This window comes from Gigantopelta aegis, unplaced genomic scaffold, assembly GCF_016097555.1.
Source record: "Gigantopelta aegis isolate Gae_Host unplaced genomic scaffold, Gae_host_genome ctg6562_pilon_pilon, whole genome shotgun sequence".
Lineage (NCBI taxonomy): Eukaryota > Metazoa > Mollusca > Gastropoda > Neomphalida > Peltospiridae > Gigantopelta > Gigantopelta aegis.
Window position 1 is genome coordinate 1 of NW_024535120.1, and position 14,693 is coordinate 14,693.

The following is a 14,693-nucleotide window of genomic DNA, read 5'->3' on the forward strand; positions in this document are numbered from 1 at the left end:
TACTTGGGTCAGAAAAAAGGGGCGGGGGTGGGGTTGTGGCAGTATCAGTTGTGGGTAGCATAACGGTAAATAATTATTGGGTGGAGGGTTGTTTTTTTCGGGGTGAGGGTAGGAATAGAGTCTGTAACTCACTTTGGTGAAACCAAAGTCCCCTCCGATTACATGCCACATAAATGATGTATAGACTTTCTTCTCTCTTTTTTGTTAATTCAAGATGTCTGTGGGTGCATTCTGGGATATGTAATTTCATTATTCATTATTGGGGTGGGTTAAATTCTTTAACCATTAAATGCATTTTTGGTTAATATATCTTGATAATTTTATTTTATTCTACAAATACATAAAATATATCAGACACTACTGTAACGGTCTTTCTTCGTTGTCTTCTTATTATTTGGCTTTTAACTTACTGTATTAAATACCTGAAAAAGATAAAGAAATCCAATGACAGTCCAAATATCATAAATTGAAAACAAAGTAAATTAAGTGTGGATGAAACCAATCTTCGTCATCTCATTTATTTTTTACTTTATTGATTGATTTTTCTAGGAAGATAGGACAATTTACTGTCATCACTGCTGATAGATCGCAACTATATAAATAACATCCAGGCGCGGATATAAGTAGTTTTTTTTTTATTAAAGCAGAGACACATCTAAAATTTCAGTTGCTATATGTAGTACCGTAGAGTCATCTTCCATGTATACTCTTCAAAAAAAGAAACGCAAAAGGGTACAAATGGATTATAACTCCGATTTTATGTTTCCTACCGGTTCATGCTTTGTGAATATAAGGTCATTGCATGTCCCAAACACATTCCCACGGTTACATTCGATAAAACGCAGCTACTGTACAATAAAGTTCCAAAATGTGAATATTCGCAAAAACGCAGCCACGTGCAAACCATGTCACCACTGCACGTGCGTTGTCTGCACGTGCAACATGAACACCGACAGTATAAAAGTGCAGGGTGTTCGCTTGCCTGGCCTCTGTATCTGGCCGACAGTTGACAATACAGGACATGCCACGTCTCAGTGAACCGCAGAGAAACAATGCCATCGGCCGACTAGACGCAGGCGAATCCAGAACGGCCGTTACCAGGGCATTCCATGTGTCCCCAAGCACCATCTCCAGACTGTGGGACCGTTACCAGCAACATGGATCAAACACGTGACCTCCCTAGATCCGGTCGACCACGGGTCACTACCCCCGGGCAGGACCGCTACATCCGGGTACGCCACCTTCGGGAACGATTGACTACTGCCACCTCCACAGCCGCAGCAATACCAGGTTTGCGCAGGATATCCGACCAGACCGTACGGAACCGCCTACGTGAGGTAGGAATTCGTGCCAGACGTCCAGTTCGAGGTGTCATCTTAACACCACAACACCGTCGACTCCGACTGCAGTGGTGCCAGATTCATCGACAATGGCCTCAACTGCGATGGAGACAGGTGTGGTTCAGTGACGAGTCCCGATTTCTGCTCCGACGTCATGATGGAAGATGTCGCGTGTATAGGCGTCGTGGTGAACGTTATGCGGCAAACTGCGTGCAGGAAGTGGACAGATTCGGCTGGGGTAGTGTCATGGTGTAGGCAGCCATCTCACACACTGGCAGAACTGACCTGGTCCACGTGCAGGGCAACCTGAATGCACAGGGCTACATTGACCAGATCCTCCGGCCACACATCGTTCCAGTTATGGCCAACGCCAACGCAGTGTTCCAACATGACAACGCCAGGCCTCACACAGCACGTCTCACAACGGCTTTCCTACAGAACAACAACATTAATGTCCTTCCTTGGCCATCGACATCACCGGATTTGAACCCAATTGAGCATCTATGGGACGAGTTGGACCGACGCCTCCGACAGCGACAACCACAGCCCCAGGCCGAGTGGGCCACCATCCCCCGGGACGTCATCCGTACTCTGGTTGCTTCAATGGGCAGGCGGTGCCAGGCAGTTGTCAACACACGCGGAGGCCACACCCGGTATTGACTCCAGATGACCTTGACCTTGGTGGTGTGTTCATCACTTACTCACAATGGACTAGAGTGAATTGTGAACAATCCTGCAACATTTGGTAATTATCGGACTCACCATTCAATAATTAAATCAATTCTCCAAATGTTACGACAATGTGGTTTTGCTTTTCTTCTTTTGAAGAGTATATATATACTCTTCAAAAGAAGAAACGCAAAACCACATTGTCGTAACATTTGGAGAATTGATTTAATTATTGAATGGTGAGTCCGATAATTACCAAATGTTGCAGGATTGTTCACAATTCACTCTAGTCCATTGTGAGTAAGTGATGAACACACCACCAAGGTCAAGGTCATCTGGAGTCAATACCGGGTGTGGCCTCCGCGTGTGTTGACAACTGCCTGGCACCGCCTGCCCATTGAAGCAACCAGAGTACGGATGACGTCCCGGGGGATGGTGGCCCACTCGGCCTGGGGCTGTGGTTGTCGCTGTCGGAGGCGTCGGTCCAACTCGTCCCATAGATGCTCAATTGGGTTCAAATCCGGTGATATCGATGGCCAAGGAAGGACATTAATGTTGTTCTGTAGGAAAGCCGTTGTGAGACGTGCTGTGTGAGGCCTGGCGTTGTCATGTTGGAACACTGCGTTGGCGTTGGCCATAACTGGAACGATGTGTGGCCGGAGGATCTGGTCAATGTAGCCCTGTGCATTCAGGTTGCCCTGCACGTGGACCAGGTCAGTTCTGCCAGTGTGTGAGATGGCTGCCCACACCATGACACTACCCCCGCCGAATCTGTCCACTTCCTGCACGCAGTTTGCCGCATAACGTTCACCACGACGCCTATACACGCGACATCTTCCATCATGACGTCGGAGCAGAAATCGGGACTCGTCACTGACCCACACCTGTCTCCATCGCAGTCGAGGCCATTGTCGATGAATCTGGCACCACTGCAGTCGGAGTCGACGGTGTTGTGGTGTTAAGATGACACCTCGAACTGGACGTCTGGCACGAATTCCTACCTCACGTAGGCGGTTCCGTACGGTCTGGTCGGATATCCTGCGCAAACCTGGTATTGCTGCGGCTGTGGAGGTGGAGGTGGCAGTAGTCAATCGTTCCCGAAGGTGGCGTACCCGGATGTAGCGGTCCTGCCCGGGGGTAGTGACCCGTGGTCGACCCGGATCTAGGGAGGTCACGTGTTGATCCATGTTGCTGGTAACGGTCCCACAGTCTGGAGATGGTGCTTGGGGACACATGGAATGCCCTGGCAACGGCCGTTCTGGATTCGCCTGCGTCTAGTCGGCCGATGGCATTGTTTCTCTGCGGTTCACTGAGATGTGGCATGTCCTGGATTGTCAACTGTCGGCCAGATACAGAGGCCAGGCAAGCGAACACCCTGCACTTTTATACTGTCGGTGTTCATGTTGCACGTGCAGACAACGCACGTGCAGTGGTGACATGGTTTGCACGTGGCTGCGTTTTTGCGAATATTCACATTTTGGAACTTTATTGTACAGTAGCTGCGTTTTATCGAATGTAACCGTGGGAATGTGTTTGGGACATGCATTGACCTTATATTCACAAAGCATGAACCGGTAGGAAACATAAAATCGGAGTTATAACCCATTTGTACCCTTTTGCGTTTCTTTTTTTGAAGAGTATATTTACCATCGGTTGATACCGTGCGCATATGGTGTCGATTTTTAAAAATTATTATTATTAAAAAACAATTTAACCAAAGATCCACAGGTGTTTTTTTCTATCAAATTTAGATAACGTTATTCTTATCGAGTCTTACCCATTGTTGGTCCCAGCACGAGGAATTCGCACCTCCACCCCCTGGCCTAGTTGTGCCTCATCGCCGGCCCAATGACACCTATTTTCTCCCACCTTTTACAATTACCGGCCATCCCATATAACACGTGGAAAAGAGGGAATTAACACCCAGGCACGGTGTGGTGATTTGCTTCCTTTGAGAGTCTGTGTATTCGAGATGTATCGAGTCGGTGTATTCGAAACGTCTGGTGGTTTGCTGTAAGGCAGGCAAAACAAGACCGTAAAAGAGAAATGTTTTGCATACTTCGGATTGTGGTTAGGTTGTGGGGAGCATAATTGTATATAATTATTATTATTTTAGCTTTTTAAGCCTGTAACACATTTTGTTCGATGATGGGTACTATGCCTACACAGTTTTAATTCAGTATGTGAGTAGATGAATTCTAGGATATTTGATTTCATTATTCATAAATACAGTCGGAAAATATACTAGATACTAAGTTATAAATGACTTATTTCATCTGCCATATTATTTTATTTTTGAACTTACTGTATTAAACACCGGGGGGGGGGGGTGTGTCCAGAAAAGTGAAAATATAAAACAATAAATATAGCGTGGATGAATCCAGTCTTCAGACTGCTGTTGTTTCTCCACTCCCGCTGCACTGAATTTTATGTGCTTAAAAAGGAACAGCTGCGAGACAACATTTGAATTAAAATGTTGTTGTTGTTTGGGTTTTTTGTTGTTTTATTAAATCGTCACAATATTGTAAATACTAATCAAAGTGAAAACTGATATATTTGAAGAAAAAGACCCTAATAAAATAAAATAAAAGTAAATAACAACTGAAATAACCCCAGAATCCCTCTATCTGTGTGTGTGTGTGTGGGGAGGGGGGCGGGTCACACACACCAGAAAAACCTGCACCGAAATTACTTTCGTAAATCGGGTTGTTAAACGCACAACTGTGCATGTACGGTTATTGGAGAGAAATGTCCTATTTTATGATTACGCGTTTTTCCAAATCAAAATCAAATGAACATGTAAATGACAGCCCTATATAAAACCCGCACTCGATCCTTTTGTAATTGCTGACACGTTTTGAGTTATTAAAAGAAAGCTCCTAGACAAAATAACATAGGACCGTTGGTAAAAAAGATATACCAGTAAGCATACTGGTACAGCTATTGGAACACAGGTAACTGAGGGATATATATATATATATATATATCCCGCAACAACAGTAGTCCCAGATAAATCAGGTACCCAAATTTCTTTTGGAAATCACGCCAGCTCACAATAACTATTAACAGGAGTTATGAAACGAAACAATAGGTGATCATCGTTGGTCAAATCGGCGGTAAACATAATATTTTGTACAGCAAGTGGAGAAAGGGTAAATGGTGGCTAGAGAGAATACACCAGTAACAATAACAGCCCCAGATAAAACCTGTACCCAAGTTCCTTTTTGAAATTACGCCAGCTCACATATTAACAAAGCAGCACACAAACGATCGGCGATCGTTGGTCAAATCGGTGGTAAACAAGTATACAATGTTATTGATACAGCTAGTAAAGAAAATGTAATTGGGGTTAGAGATGATATACCGGGCCCACAACAACAGCACCAGATAAAACCTGTATCCAAGATCCTTTAGGAAATGACGCTAACTCACATTAATTAAATAAAACTCGGCGGTAAACATGATATTGGTACAGCTAGAGCAGAAAAGGTAAATGGTGGCTAGAGAGAATATTCTTGCAACAACAACAGCAGCCCCAGATACAACCTTTACCAACGTTCCTTTTGGAAATCACGCCAACTCTCATCTTAACAAAATCAGCACACAAACAAACGGCGATCGTTGAGATCGTTGGTCAAATCGACGGTACACAGAATATTGGTACAGCAACAACATCCCCATATAAAACCTCTTCCAGGCACATGTAACACACACCTCTCCCACTTGTGGACGAATATGTACGGGTTTTTTTTTTTTTTGGTTTTTTGTTTTGTCCTATATATAAATACAGATTTTTTTTTAATTGGCTTCTGTTCCCTCCCCCACTAGAGACTGAGCCCCCTCCATTAGAGATTGTGCTCCAAACCCCCACACCCGGATATTGTTACCACGTGCCTGCGTACGTTCCTATCGAAAATCACTCCCAACGCAGACGAAACGACAAACGATCATTTGTCAAATCGGTAGTAAACATACATGTATAATGCTATTGTTACAGATAGTGAAGAAAATGTAATTGGGGGCTAGCGGGAATATATCCACAATAAAAACAGCCTCAAATAAAACCTGAACCCTAGTTCCTTTTGGAAATCGATTAACAAAGCAGCTTGCAGACCCGCGATCGTTTGGGCCGTTGGTAAATTAAGCCGCAAATATAATTATATTGCAGGCGCGTGTGCACAGGGGTGTGCTTCAGGGTCTACCCTCCTCCCCCTTCCCGAATTTTCTTTAAAAAAAATTTAAAAAAATTGCGAAGCATGACCCGACATTCCCTAAAAAATCTCACCAGTCTAGACACCGGTTCTAAATTTTCTGCACATGCGCCTGTGTACATTGTTTTGTTACCCCCACCCCCCATAAACGTAGCTCGCCAGTCTAGAGTCCCCCCCCCCCACTTGCTAACATTATTTCATACGCGCCTGCATTGGCAAAAACAGAAAAAGAAAAAAAGAAACGAATTTAAAAAAACATCCTAAATAATAATATACTCTTCAAAAGAAGAAACGCAAAACCACATTGTCGTAACATTTGGAGAATTGATTTAATTATTGAATGGTGAGTCCGATAATTACCAAATGTTGCAGGATGTTCACAATTCACTCTAGTCCATTGTGAGTAAGTGATAGGACACACCACCAAGGTCAAGGTCATCTGGAGTCAATACCGGGTGTGGCCTCCACGTGTGTTGACAACTGCCTGGCACCGCCTGCCCATTGAAGCAACCAGAGTACGGATGACGTCCCGGGGGATGGTGGCCCACTCGGCCTGCAAGGCTGCTGCCAGCTCGGGCAGGGTCTGGGGCTGTGGTTGTCGCTGTCGGAGGCGTCGGTCCAACTCGTCCCATAGATGCTCAATTGGGTTCAAATCCGGTGATATCGATGGCCAAGGAAGGACATTAATGTTGTTGTTCTGCAGGAAAGCCGTTGTGAGACGTGCTGTGTGAGGCCTGGCGTTGTCATGTTGGAACACTGCGTTGGCGTTGGCCATAACTGGAACGATGTGTGGCCGGAGGATCTGGTCAATGTAGCCCTGTGCATTCAGGTTGCCCTGCACGTGGACCAGGTCAGTTCTGCCAGTGTGTGAGATGGCTGCCCACACCATGACACTACCCCCGCCGAATCTGTCCACTTCCTGCACGCAGTTTGCCGCATAACGTTCACCACGACGCCTATACACGCGACATCTTCCATCATGACGTCGGAGCAGAAATCGGGACTCGTCACTGACCCACACCTGTCTCCATCGCAGTCGAGGCCATTGTCGATGAATCTGGCACCACTGCAGTCGGAGTCGACGGTGTTGTGGTGTTAAGATGACACCTCGAACTGGACGTCTGGCACGAATTCCTACCTCACGTAGGCGGTTCCGTACGGTCTGGTCGGATATCCTGCGCAAACCTGGTATTGCTGCGGCTGTGGAGGTGGAGGTGGCAGTAGTCAATCGTTCCCGAAGGTGGCGTACCCGGATGTAGCGGTCCTGCCCGGGGGTAGTGACCCGTGGTCGACCGGATCTAGGGAGGTCACGTGTTGATCCATGTTGCTGGTAACGGTCCCACAGTCTGGAGATGGTGCTTGGGGACACATGGAATGCCCTGGCAACGGCCGTTCTGGATTCGCCTGCGTCTAGTCGGCCGATGGCATTGTTTCTCTGCGGTTCACTGAGATGTGGCATGTCCTGGATTGTCAACTGTCGGCCAGATACAGAGGCCAGGCAAGCGAACACCCTGCACTTTTATACTGTCGGTGTTCATGTTGCACGTGCAGACAACGCACGTGCAGTGGTGACATGGTTTGCACGTGGCTGCGTTTTTGCGAATATTCACATTTTGGAACTTTATTGTACAGTAGCTGCGTTTTATCGAATGTAACCGTGGGAATGTGTTTGGGACATGCATTGACCTTATATTCACAAAGCATGAACCGGTAGGAAACATAAAATCGGAGTTATAACCCATTTGTACCCTTTTGCGTTTCTTTTTTTGAAGAGTATATTTACCATCGGTTGATACCGTGCGCATATGGTGTCGATTTTTAAAAAATTATTATTATTAAAAAAACAATTTAACCAAAGATCCACAGGTGTTTTTTTCTATCAAATTTAGATAACGTTATTCTTATCGAGTCTTACCCATTGTTGGTCCCAGCACGAGGAATTCGCACCTCCACCCCCTGGCCTAGTTGTGCCTCATCGCCGGCCCAATGACACCTATTTTCTCCCACCTTTTACAATTACCGGCCATCCCATATAACACGTGGAAAAGAGGGAATTAACACCCAGGCACGGTGTGGTGATTTGCTTCCTTTGAGAGTCTGTGTATTCGAGATGTATCGAGTCGGTGTATTCGAAACGTCTGGTGGTTTGCTGTAAGGCAGGCAAAACAAGACCGTAAAAGAGAAATGTTTTGCATACTTCGGATTGTGGTTAGGTTGTGGGGAGCATAATTGTATATAATTATTATTATTTTAGCTTTTTAAGCCTGTAACACATTTTGTTCGATGATGGGTACTATGCCTACACAGTTTTAATTCAGTATGTGAGTAGATGAATTCTAGGATATTTGATTTCATTATTCATAAATACAGTCGGAAAATATACTAGATACTAAGTTATAAATGACTTATTTCATCTGCCATATTATTTTATTTTTGAACTTACTGTATTAAACACCGGGGGGGGGGGGTGTGTCCAGAAAGTGAAAATATAAAACAATAAATATAGCGTGGATGAATCCAGTCTTCAGACTGCTGTTGTTTCTCCACTCCCGCTGCACTGAATTTTATGTGCTTAAAAAGGAACAGCTGCGAGACAACATTTGAATTAAAATGTTGTTGTTGTTTGGGTTTTTTGTTGTTTTATTAAATCGTCACAATATTGTAAATACTAATCAAAGTGAAAACTGATATATTTGAAGAAAAAGACCCTAATAAAAATAAAATAAAAGTAAATAACAACTGAAATAACCCCAGAATCCCTCTATCTGTGTGTGTGTGTGTGGGGAGGGGGGCGGGTCACACACACCAGAAAAACCTGCACCGAAATTACTTTCGTAAATCGGGTTGTTAAACGCACAACTGTGCATGTACGGTTATTGGAGAGAAATGTCCTATTTTATGATTACGCGTTTTTCCAAATCAAAATCAAATGAACATGTAAATGACAGCCCTATATAAAACCCGCACTCGATCCTTTTGTAATTGCTGACACGTTTTGAGTTATTAAAAGAAAGCTCCTAGACAAAATAACATAGGACCGTTGGTAAAAAAGATATACCAGTAAGCATACTGGTACAGCTATTGGAACACAGGTAACTGAGGGATATATATATATATATATATCCCGCAACAACAGTAGTCCCAGATAAATCAGGTACCCAAATTTCTTTTGGAAATCACGCCAGCTCACAATAACTATTAACAGGAGTTATGAAACGAAACAATAGGTGATCATCGTTGGTCAAATCGGCGGTAAACATAATATTTGTACAGCAAGTGGAGAAAGGGTAAATGGTGGCTAGAGAGAATACACCAGTAACAATAACAGCCCCAGATAAAACCTGTACCCAAGTTCCTTTTTGAAATTACGCCAGCTCACATATTAACAAAGCAGCACACAAACGATCGGCGATCGTTGGTCAAATCGGTGGTAAACAAGTATACAATGTTATTGATACAGCTAGTAAAGAAAATGTAATTGGGGTTAGAGATGATATACCGGGCCCACAACAACAGCACCAGATAAAACCTGTATCCAAGATCCTTTAGGAAATGACGCTAACTCACATTAATTAAATAAAACTCGGCGGTAAACATGATATTGGTACAGCTAGAGCAGAAAAGGTAAATGGTGGCTAGAGAGAATATTCTTGCAACAACAACAGCAGCCCCAGATACAACCTTTACCAACGTTCCTTTTGGAAATCACGCCAACTCTCATCTTAACAAATCAGCACACAAACAAACGGCGATCGTTGAGATCGTTGGTCAAATCGACGGTACACAGAATATTGGTACAGCAACAACATCCCCATATAAAACCTCTTCCAGGCACATGTAACACACACCTCTCCCACTTGTGGACGAATATGTACGGGTTTTTTTTTTTTTGGTTTTTTGTTTTGTCCTATATATAAATACAGATTTTTTTTTAATTGGCTTCTGTTCCCTCCCCCACTAGAGACTGAGCCCCCTCCATTAGAGATTGTGCTCCAAACCCCCACACCCGGATATTGTTACCACGTGCCTGCGTACGTTCCTATCGAAAATCACTCCCAACGCAGACGAAACGACAAACGATCATTTGTCAAATCGGTAGTAAACATACATGTATAATGCTATTGTTACAGATAGTGAAGAAAATGTAATTGGGGGCTAGCGGGAATATATCCACAATAAAAACACAGCCTCAAATAAAACCTGAACCCTAGTTCCTTTTGGAAATCGATTAACAAAGCAGCTTGCAGACCCGCGATCGTTTGGGCCGTTGGTAAATTAAGCCGCAAATATAATTATATTGCAGGCGCGTGTGCACAGGGGTGTGCTTCAGGGTCTACCCTCCTCCCCCTTCCCGAATTTTCTTTAAAAAAAATTTAAAAAAATTGCGAAGCATGACCCGACATTCCCTAAAAAATCTCACCAGTCTAGACACCGGTTCTAAATTTTCTGCACATGCGCCTGTGTACATTGTTTTGTTACCCCCACCCCCCATAAACGTAGCTCGCCAGTCTAGAGTCCCCCCCCCCCCCACTTGCTAACATTATTTCATACGCGCCTGCATTGGCAAAAACAGAAAAAGAAAAAAAGAAACGAATTTAAAAAAACATCCTAAATAATAATATACTCTTCAAAAGAAGAAACGCAAAACCACATTGTCGTAACATTTGGAGAATTGATTTAATTATTGAATGGTGAGTCCGATAATTACCAAATGTTGCAGGATGTTCACAATTCACTCTAGTCCATTGTGAGTAAGTGATAGGACACACCACCAAGGTCAAGGTCATCTGGAGTCAATACCGGGTGTGGCCTCCACGTGTGTTGACAACTGCCTGGCACCGCCTGCCCATTGAAGCAACCAGAGTACGGATGACGTCCCGGGGGATGGTGGCCCACTCGGCCTGCAAGGCTGCTGCCAGCTCGGGCAGGGTCTGGGGCTGTGGTTGTCGCTGTCGGAGGCGTCGGTCCAACTCGTCCCATAGATGCTCAATTGGGTTCAAATCCGGTGATATCGATGGCCAAGGAAGGACATTAATGTTGTTGTTCTGCAGGAAAGCCGTTGTGAGACGTGCTGTGTGAGGCCTGGCGTTGTCATGTTGGAACACTGCGTTGGCGTTGGCCATAACTGGAACGATGTGTGGCCGGAGGATCTGGTCAATGTAGCCCTGTGCATTCAGGTTGCCCTGCACGTGGACCAGGTCAGTTCTGCCAGTGTGTGAGATGGCTGCCCACACCATGACACTACCCCCGCCGAATCTGTCCACTTCCTGCACGCAGTTTGCCGCATAACGTTCACCACGACGCCTATACACGCGACATCTTCCATCATGACGTCAAAGCAGAAATCGGGACTCGTCACTGAACCACACCTGTCTCCATCGCAGTCGAGGCCATTGTCGATGAATCTGGCACCACTGCAGTCGGAGTCCACGGTGTTGTGGTGTTAAGATGACACCTCGAACTGGACGTCTGGCACGAATTCCTACCTCACGTAGGCGGTTCCGTACGGTCTGGTCGGATATCCTGCGCAAACCTTGTATTGCTGCGGCTGTGGAGGTGGCAGTAGTCAATCGTTCCCGAAGGTGGCGTACCCGGATGTAGCGGTCCTGCCCGGGGGTAGTGACCCGTGGTCGACCGGATCTAGGGAGGTCACGTGTTGATCCATGTTGCTGGTAACGGTCCCCAGTCTGGAGATGGTGCTTGGGGACACATGGAATGCCCTGGCAACGGCCGTTCTGGATTCGCCTGCGTCTAGTCGGCCGATGGCATTGTTTCTCTGCGGTTCACTGAGATGTGGCATGTCCTGGATTGTCAACTGTCGGCCAGATACAGAGGCCAGGCAAGCGAACACCCTGCACTTTTATACTGTCGGTGTTCATGTTGCACGTGCAGACAACGCACGTGCAGTGGTGACATGGTTTGCACGTGGCTGCGTTTTTGCGAATATTCACATTTTGGAACTTTATTGTACAGTAGCTGCGTTTTATCGAATGTAACCGTGGGAATGTGTTTGGGACATGCAATGACCTTATATTCACAAAGCATGAACCGGTAGGAAACATAAAATCGGAGTTATAACCCATTTGTACCCTTTTGCGTTTCTTTTTTTGAAGAGTATATATATATAATAATAAAATTCCAGGACTTTCCAGGGGGTAAATTCATCTTTGCAGGGGTTTTAAGCACTTTCCAGGATGAAAATAAAATTTAAGCACTTTCCAGGGTTTTCCAGGATGCGTGCGAACCCTGTGAGCTACATCACTCACCTCTTTTGATGATGTTAATAAGCATGGCATCGAGATGTCAATAAGCATGGCATCGAGATGTCAATAAACATGACATCGATAAGCATGGCATCGAGATGTCAATAAGCATGGCATCGAGATGTCAATAAGCATGACATCGAGATGTCAATAAGCATGACATCGATAAGCATGGCATCGAGATGTCAATAACCATGACATCGAGATGTCAATAAACATGACATCGATAAGCATGGCATCGAGATGTCAATAAGGATAAGCATGACATCGATAAGCATGGCATCGAGATGTCAATAAGCATGACATGGAGATGTCAATAAGCATGGCATCGAGATGTCAATAAGCATGACATGGAGATGTCAATAAGCATGACATCGAGATGTCAATAAGCATGACATCGATAAGCATGGCATCGAGATGTCAATAAGCATGACATGGAGATGGCAATAAGCATGACATCGAGATGTCAATAAGCATGACATCGATAAGCATGGCATCGAGATGTCAATAAGCATGACATCGAGATGTCAATAAGCATGACATCGATAAGCATGGCATCGAGATGTCAATAAGCATGACATCGAGATGGCAATAAGCATGACATCGAGATGTCAATAAGCATGACATCGATAAGCATGGCATCGAGATGTCAATAAGCATGACATCGATCAGCATGGCATCGAGATGTCAATAAGCATGACATCGAGATGTCAATAAACATGACATCGATCAGCATGGCATCGAGATGTCAATAAGCATGACATCGATAAGCATGGCATCGAGATGTCAATAAGGATAAGCAAGACATCGATAAGCATGGCATCGAGATGTCAATACGCATGACATTGAGATGTCAATAAGCATGGCATGGCATCCACTATAACAGTAATACGAATTGTGGTTTAGTCGTATATTTACTTTTACGTGCAAAACTAGGCTTATGATGTTCAGTGAAAGCCCAGGTTTTAAGGAAATTTACCTGTTTTTTCCAAGTAAAAGTTATTCACAGCCCTTGTATTTATAGCTAACTTGCTTGTCTGACAAAACAATGTCAGGTTAACAGTGTAATCGATTTCAAGTGTGCTTTTTTTTCATTGGAGCAGCCACTCATATGTCTTTTAAAGTGTTATCAAAAACAAAGAATGGTGTTCTCACCAATGGATGTATAAAAAAAATATAGTACACTCACTTCTGTTACAGCATCTCTGGTTCTTCTGCCAGACATTGTTCTGAAACAAGGAACATAATACTGATATAGTATTCAGTTGTCATAGCTAAAAATTACTATTGTACTTGTTCATCAGAGGTTTACACAATACTCTACATGATAGTGCTTAATGGAATCAGTATTATTGGGAGTTTATTTTATGCTTAGGCATAAAAATAATATTTTCCATCCATTATGAGATTTTAAAATAATTAGTATTACCCAATGGAAGACAAACTTAAAGTTTGTTTTGTTTATCCATACCACTAGAGCACAAAAAGTTTGTTTTGTTTAACAACATCACTAAAGCCTAGAGCACATTGATTTAATAATCGGCTATTGGATGTCAAACATATGGTAATTCTGATAGTCTTAGAAAGAAAACCCGCTACATTTTTCCATTAGTAGCAAGGGATCTTTTATATGCACCATCCCACAGACAGGGTAGTACATACCATGGCCCTTGATATGCCAGTCGTGGTGCACTGGCTGGAAGGAGAAATAAGACCAATGGGCCCACCAACGGGGATCGATCCCAGATCAAGCGAATACTTTACCACTGGGCTAAGTCCCATCCCCTACTAAAGCACATTTATTTATTAATCATTGGCTATTGAACGTCAAACATTTGGTCACTGACAGTCTTAGAGAGAAACTCACATTTATTTATTAATCATTGGCTATTGGACGTCAAACATTTGGTCACTGACAGTCTTAGAGAGGACACCCACTACATTTATTTATTAATCATTGGCTATTGGACGTCAAACATTTGGTCACTGACAGTCTTAGAGACGACACCCACTACATTTATTTATTAATCATTGGCTATTGGACGTCAAACATTTGGTCACTGACAGTCTTAGAGAGGAAACTCACTACATTTATTTATTAATCATTGGCTATTGAGCGTCAAACATTTGGTCACTGACAGTCTTAGAGAGGACACCCACTACATTTATTTATTAAGCATTGGCTATTGGACGTCAAACATTTGGTCACT

General features: G+C 44.0%; 1 long non-coding RNA gene across 1 annotated transcript; it reads right to left on the reverse strand.

Annotated features, from left to right (window-relative positions):
- Nucleotides 1-305: 305 nt before the first annotated feature.
- Nucleotides 306-13,960, reverse strand: LOC121366669. Its single transcript, XR_005957195.1, has 2 exons — nucleotides 13,673-13,960; nucleotides 306-422 (listed from the first exon to the last, which is right to left on the reverse strand). It is a non-coding gene; the product is annotated as an uncharacterized LOC121366669 (long non-coding RNA).
- Between the last annotated feature and the right edge of the window lie 733 nt (nucleotides 13,961-14,693).